Here is a 7,475-nt window from a genome sequence, read left to right as displayed (position 1 = left end):
TCAAAAAACCGAAAACCGAAAAAAACCGAAAACCAAACCGAACCGAGGTCGAAAAAACCGAACCGAAAAAAAAACCAAACCGAAACTACAAAACCGAACCGAACCGAATTTGGTTGGTTCGGTTTCGGTTTTTGAGGTTTGGAAACCAAACCGAATTGAACCGAACCGAAAAAAAATCATATATAAATACTAAATAATACATGTTGCCGTCAGGGTTTGAACCCTTTCCCTACGGATTAGGGTTGGTTGTTGCAAGCCAACTTGACTGTAGGCTTTATGTTGTTATAATTGTACCAGTAATTTATTTATAGGTTTCTTATGTTTAATGCTTTATAAAATTTCTTAACTTTACAAACCCTAGCTGTCTCACTCCCATTTCATTTCAGATCTCAAACACCTCTCTGTTCCGTCCTCTGCTTCCTCTTTGCCTTTCTCTCTCTCTCTCTCTCCCTCCCTCTCCTTCCTCTCTTCCTCCAAATCACTCTCTCTCCAATCTTCTCCTGTCCTCCTCGCGGATTCCTTCTTCCAAACCATGATTTTCCCTCGCCCTTTTCGAGATCCGACAAAAAGAGGAATTGAAAGAGCTTGTGACGATCATGGCTATATCGCTGCAACAAAGGTTGTGGTTTTATTTATTTGTCAGTTCATAGGTTTTTAATTGTATGGTTACCCATTTGAAATTTATGTAATTTAAGGTGAAAAAGTTTGTATTTTTCTCTAAATATGTTTTGGAATTTTCTAGATCTATTGTGGACTTGACTATGAATTTGAATGTGGGCACTGGGCATGCGCTATTGAAGTCCGATTATGGTATTTAGAAGAACCCAATTGCTTGTTTTTTTTTTCCGATTTGCATCGATCAGTTAATTTGTTGAGTTATTTCATGATTTTGTAAATTTTAAAGTTTTTGAATTTTGAATCCTGGCGATGTACATTTCCTTGAAGAATATATGTTTATGTATTTGCTTAACTTTTGAAAATTTGAATTCGTTCTGCTTGATCACAAGTAGTTGAATTACTTGAATATATTCAGGATTTTGAGGCTCTCAATTCTCTGATATATGAGAACTGGGAGGTTGATAGGTAGGTTCCTTCCATTTACATCATTTAAAAATAAAAATAAAAAACCGAAAAAAAACCGAAACCGAACCGGAAAAAACCGAAACCGAAAAAAACCGAACCGAAAAAAAAATGAACCGAATCGAAATTTCGGTTTGGTTTCGGTTTTGGCAAAAAACCGAACCGTTTTGAACCGAACCCACCCCTACTTAAACCCGCACAAGTGCAGCTTTAAGCCGTTGAGCTGCACACCAAGCCTGCCGTCTGCGCAACTCAGTCGAGCTGCGAGCTACGCTGTCGAGCCTTAGAACCAAACTACTCCACCCAAAACCCTAAACGACACTGTTTTGGCGTCGTCCCTATCATTGAACACGGACCACACGAGTCTGGCCACCGCAAACGGGCTTGGACCCGTGGTCCATGGCGGGTTTGGAGTAGGTTCGGGCACGGGGCCTTATATTTGATACACGAAATGGATCGGGGCATGGCGAGTCTAAGTATATGGCGGGGCGGGACGGGTCCAATTCTGAGTATACATGGGCCCTCGGCCCCGACCGTATACAAATACTTTCATTCCTTCTCTCTCACACACACACTCGGTCTCTACAATTCCTCTCTCAATTTCTTCGGTTCTCCTCAATCCTCAATCTTCTTCGTCGAATCTTGACCGTCTTTGTCGATTCTTAAACTTGGGGACTTTCCTCCCTATCGATCTCTCTCTCCCAGATCGTCTTCGTTGATTCTTAAACTCGGAGACTCTCCTCCTCACCATCTGCTCTTTTCGACTCTGACTCTCCAACAATCACCATCTGCTCCTTTCAACTTTAGCCACCACCTCACGGTCCTGAGTTCCGACCAGTCCATTTCAAAGACACAAGGTATTGAATTTTAGCCTTTAGGGAATTAAGGAATTAGGGCTTTTCTAGATTTAGGGATTTTGATTTATTCTATTCTATTTTGGTTTCAATAATTTTGAATATATTTTATATCAGAAATTCTGTTCTGGGTTCTGTTTATTCGGTTGAGATTTTGTAATTTAGATCATAATCTAAGCTTTGAGAATTAACTACACGTGTCATGTATGGAATCCTTCTCATCATTGGCATGTAGGGCTTGTTATTGTTATTATCCAAATTCTTTCAAAACTTGAGTTTCAAGTATGGATTTTACATTGTTATCCTATTTTGCATTTTAGGGATTTATATTTTAAACCGTTAATTTTGGGTGATACAAGGTTCTGAAAAATAGGGTTGAAGTTAAGCTGCAAAGGAATGCATTGAGTGTGCTCGAACATCTTACAGGGAATGAGGAAGATTACAATTTTTATTACATGTTAATTACCAATTATAGTATAATTTGCACTCTATTAGGGACCATGGATAGATTACAACAATGTTCTATATTTTGGATTTGGACTTTGGATTTGGATAATAATATTAATTTGCTCTGCTAAGCACAATTTGTGCTTCAATACTCCTCTAATATGTGATGTTGTAGTGCTGTTGTGCATTCTCAAGCCTATAGCCTTCTAGATTATTGCAGAAAGCACTTCCCATATTTGTTTTTCATCAAGATTTTCTTTGTTGCATTTCAGAGGAAAATTCAACAACAAAAAAATTAAGGGAAAAAAAAAAGTAAATGGATCTGTGGACTCGCCCCGAATCAACCCGTTTTAAACAGGCCGGTTAGGTCTGGTTCCAAAACTTAGAATTCCTATAGCCGGCGCGCCCCATTAGATTTTTAAAAATGGGTCTGGTGCGGTTCCTCCAAATTTGGGCCCAGCCCCGCCCATGCCCACCCCTAGTTTGGCCTGAAGTCGAAGTCATCACTGTGGTTCACCGCCCTCAATGACCTGAAGTCATCCCCGACATCTCTTTTTTTTTTATTGAATTCCAATTTGAAAAACCCACGGTTTTGGACCCTAACGTCGAGAAATCGTCATTCCCGTCGAGTTTTAGAGTTCCAATTGAAACCCTTTACTCGCCACAAGCAATTTTCAACCCAGACCATGGACATGACATAGAGTCGCTGGATTATCCAGCTAAAACCCCACCCAGCTCTGCTGGGCTTGTCCTGTATCAAACCCGAGACCCCAGTTGGGCCTCCTTGTCACTCGGCCTGTCAACTAGAGCCCTATGGGCTTCTGTCTTGGCCTAGTCCAGAGACCACACCTAAAAATTACATTGCCTTTTTTTTTTTTGTTTTTTTGGGTTTTGGGCTTTTCTGCCTGTGTACTCTTCTGCAGGCCTGTAGCCCAGCAGCAAATTAAATTTTTTTTTTCTTTCTTACGATTTTGTGATATAAAAATCCTTGAAGACCTATGTTATTTGTGTGTGTTTATATACATATATATATATATATATATAATACATTTACTTGTAGGAACCTATGTACTTTTAGTTCATAAAATTGAAACCCAAAGTTTCGAATAGGTACCATAGAAATATGAAGTTTTCTTAGAACACTACACCAGTGAAAAAAAAGTTTTTCATGAAAGTTTAAACCAAAACATGTCTAGTGGAACCCAAATGTTCTACTCCTTGTGTATGGGTGATTTTTTTTTTCTCCATTGCACTAACCACAATCTTATTCTCCTTTTTTTGATAATGAGATGTCGAATTTGAACAAACTCGACTTTATCGCTTAGGAAGTTTTTAGAAGAAACTACCTCAAGTAGGTCCAAGATGCAAAGCAACCTCATTGCAAAGAGTCTTAGGGCTACATTGAAGCTGAGACGGATATCCAGTTTGCGAAAAGTTGACAAAGCAACTACCATGATCCTTTTACAAAAGCATATGCATGACACACTGTAGACGGAGTACCTCGCTGATGAAGATCCAAAGGCTTTATGGATCATTCTGGAAGTGTGATTTGATCATCAAAGAGATACCTCCTTGCCTTAATCAAGAGATGACAAGCAACATTTACGCTTCCAGGACTTTAGACCTATGAATGAAAACAATTTTGAAGTTTGTCAAATTTGACTACTTCTCAAGTTCTGGAAAGAGGACTTGACTAAACAAGATCTCCTAGAGAAGACTTATTCAACCTTTCATGCCACCAAAATTGTTCTACAACAACAATATAGGGCACTAAAGTTTATAAAGTTTTCAAATTTGACCTTTGCCTTACTAATTGCTTAAAAGGAAAACTAGTTGTTGATGAAAATCACGAAGCTAGACCTAATATGGCTCAATTCATGTGCCTGGAGCACATGGCAACACAAATCAAGGCCAAATCGACGTTCTAGGCATAGTAGGCACGACCAGGGTTCCAACACTAAGTCAAAGGCCCAAGGTCGACAAAGTAATGGCCCATCCAATGAAGGAAACAAAGCCTCAAAGTGTGACAACCTTGCTTCCAAAGCCTTAAATTTCAAGAATAAAGGCAAGACATCTTTCACTATAGAAGCGGATATGTGTTGCTGCTGTGGTTTGAAGAATCACTGGTCCCCTGTTTGTCGAGCTTTTGCTAAAGTTGTAGCCGAGTATCATTCACATTGTCAAAAGTTTAAGCCTAGTTTTACTCAAGTGGAGAAGCTCGAAGATACTAAGATGTATCTGGCCTTCAGGGGCATCTACTCAAATGGAAGAATAAATTCTTAGACATGGTCCTATATGCCTGACTTTCCCATACAGACCAAACCCACACCCCCCTCCCCAAAATTATTTTATTGGTTAAGTTTTGAAATTTTTTCTTTATTTGGATTATTTGTTTGGTGGTTGTTTTAATCTTTTGGTGATTAAATTTATGGATATTATTTCTTGAATGATTAACGGAATGAATGAAATTTAAATTTCTTTTTACACGTGTCCAATTCAATTAATTTATTCTTAGGTATGTCTTGTCAAGAAGTTAGTTGTCCACCACATAATGTAACCACACACATCATTTTGCGTCAATGCATTTATTTTACTAACTTCATACCTAAATATCATATCTGACAACCTTTCCAAACCCATCCATCTTGATTAATGGTTACGACACTGTCCTTATAATTTTGTCCAATGCAGTTGAATTAACCATTAAATAAACTCTTTACTCACCCTATTTCGGAAAAACACTGTTAAGCTTTTGAGATATTTGGGTTAATAATATCATGTTAAAACCTCTGAAGAAAATGGAGTTGAATTCATTTGCATAATGTCTTACGATTATGGTTAGAAGCATATCCATGAGAAGATGGACCACATTCCGAATGGATTGTACATGACAACCTCTGCAACATTGAAAGCCACCATGTGATGTGTCGTATCCTCAAAACTTCACACGGGCATTGCCTAACCAGAAGTTTAGGCGATGGTTAGCATAACTTTACATGCCCGCCTGTTCATTGGAAAAACTAATCATGTGATCCAAGTGGACCCTCTAACCTATCTTCTAAGGGCTTTCTTTAAGGTGTCATTCAGTATGTGGGATGGGGAGAATGCAGTGGGATGGGACTCATTCGTCCTAGGTTTGGTATGCCAATTTTCCTGGGACGCCTTGTCCTGTGGAACAGATTTTAGTCAAATTTTTGTGCCACCTTTCCCATGGAACGACTTGTTCCAGCCCATGGAACACAAAATTATAACTTTTTGGACAACAATACCCATCCTCTTTTTCATTAATTTCACTTCGAAAATTAAACAAAATTAATCAAAATTCCAAAGATCTCTCCATTTCTGCACAGTTAGCATAAAATATTCATTAAAATTGAAATTTACCTCTACAGATGAACTCAAAAATTGAGTTCTCTTGTTTTTCTGGGAAATCTTTGATCGCACTTCAAATTTTCTGGGAAACTGAGTGACAAAAACGCAACAAAAATCAATTTTATTTGCATTTGATTTCTATGTTCAAAGAAGAAAAACAACAAAACAAAGAAAAACCAGATCGGATAAAGGGTTCCTGAGAAAGCCAAAAAGAGGAAAATTTCTGGGGAAACAAACAGGAAGAACATAAAGGTACCAAGGAATGCCGGTGAGAGGATGAGAGTTATGAGAGGGAGTGGAGGAAGAAGAGGAAGAGGTGGAAACCAGTAATGGGTAATTTGTGAAGGGTACGATTGTCATTTAATCATTCGTTCCATTCTAGCATGAGCGTACACCAAACATAGCATGAAACCTCTATTTTGTTCCGTTCCGTTCCATTCCGTCCTGTTCCGTCCTGTTCTGTCCTGTTCCGTCTTGTCTACGTACCAAACGATACCTAAAGGATTCACGAGGACATTTATGGACATATTCAACCATATCATGGAGCATTTAGATACTTTATGTATTGGTTGATGTTTCTACACGTTCATCAAATGTGTTCCTTTTGTCCACACGCAATACTGCATTCTCGAAACTCCTAGTTCAAATCATTAAGATAAGAGCTCACCAGCCTAAAGAATCTACACGTAACGTTGCATTCTCTAAATTCGATTAGACTGGATAATGTTGAATAATTCACATTAAAGACTTTTGGAAACTATTGCATACCTAGTGGGATTGAAATTGGACATCTTATATCCCATGTTCACACCCAAAATGCCTTAACATAAGTGTTCATTAAGTGCCTTCAATTGATCGCTTGGACTTTATCATGCACACCAAACTTTCGGTATCAACTTAGAGTTATGCAATACTTCAGGAAGTCATGTAGGTCCGCCTGAGGCTAGTCAAGACCTAAGCTTGTTTGTGTTTTAGTTGGTGTGTGGTCTATGTGCCAATTGCGCTGTCCTTACATACTAAAATGGGTTCTCAGATAAAGATGGGAATCTATGTCGGTCATTATTCTCCTTATATCTATACTTAGAACCTTTGACAGGTGATCTCTTAACGGTTCGTTTCGCAAATTGTCATTTTTATGAGACAGTTTTTCCGCCATTAAGGGGAGATAAAAATGTCAACGTTCTTAAGAACAAACATGTATTATAATGGACAACTCCCATTATGTCTCCTTTAGATTTTCGCATTGCAAAATCTAAAACTGAAGTGCAACGTATTTTAAATCTATAGAGCATTGCTCAAAGCATGTCGAATGCTTTTACTATCTAACGAAAGTGATGAGATCACATATACCAGCTTGCAAATGTGCCTGGAAAGATAAACATACCTAACGGACATTAGACCACTGTCCTAGAAGTGCGATATGCCATTAACGTATATTAGGCAACCCTCGAAGGTAGGTTTACCACACCTAGTAGTTGATCCCAACCATGGTGGCTAGCTAATCATCTGCTCATACCTAGAAGCGTAGCTAGCCTACAGATTCAAAGGATTCACAACCTCGGAAGAAGAAACCAATTGCACCAACTTGTGAAACCAGTATGACCATCGCCTACTTATTCTATCTAATGTATGAGGTTATTTTAGATTACAGAAGCATCCTTGAAGAGACGAATCCTCATCCTGAGAATCGTGAGACTTCAATCCATTATGCTAGTTTGGATG

At 38.6% G+C, this 7,475-nt stretch overlaps 1 long non-coding RNA gene across 1 annotated transcript; it reads left to right on the top strand.

Annotated features, from left to right (window-relative positions):
* The first annotated feature begins 1,671 nt into the window (after positions 1-1,671).
* On the top strand, positions 1,672-2,541 carry LOC148689569 (uncharacterized). The gene is made up of 2 exons (XR_015958813.1): positions 1,672-1,937; positions 2,294-2,541. It is a non-coding gene; the product is annotated as an uncharacterized LOC148689569 (long non-coding RNA).
* Positions 2,542-7,475: the final 4,934 nt, after the last annotated feature.

This window comes from Pyrus communis, chromosome 17, assembly GCF_041283825.1.
Source record: "Pyrus communis isolate YQ-2024b chromosome 17, ASM4128382v1, whole genome shotgun sequence".
Lineage (NCBI taxonomy): Eukaryota > Viridiplantae > Streptophyta > Magnoliopsida > Rosales > Rosaceae > Pyrus > Pyrus communis.
The sequence above is the reverse complement of the archived record's forward strand: the minus strand, read 5'-3'. Positions and strand labels throughout refer to the sequence as shown.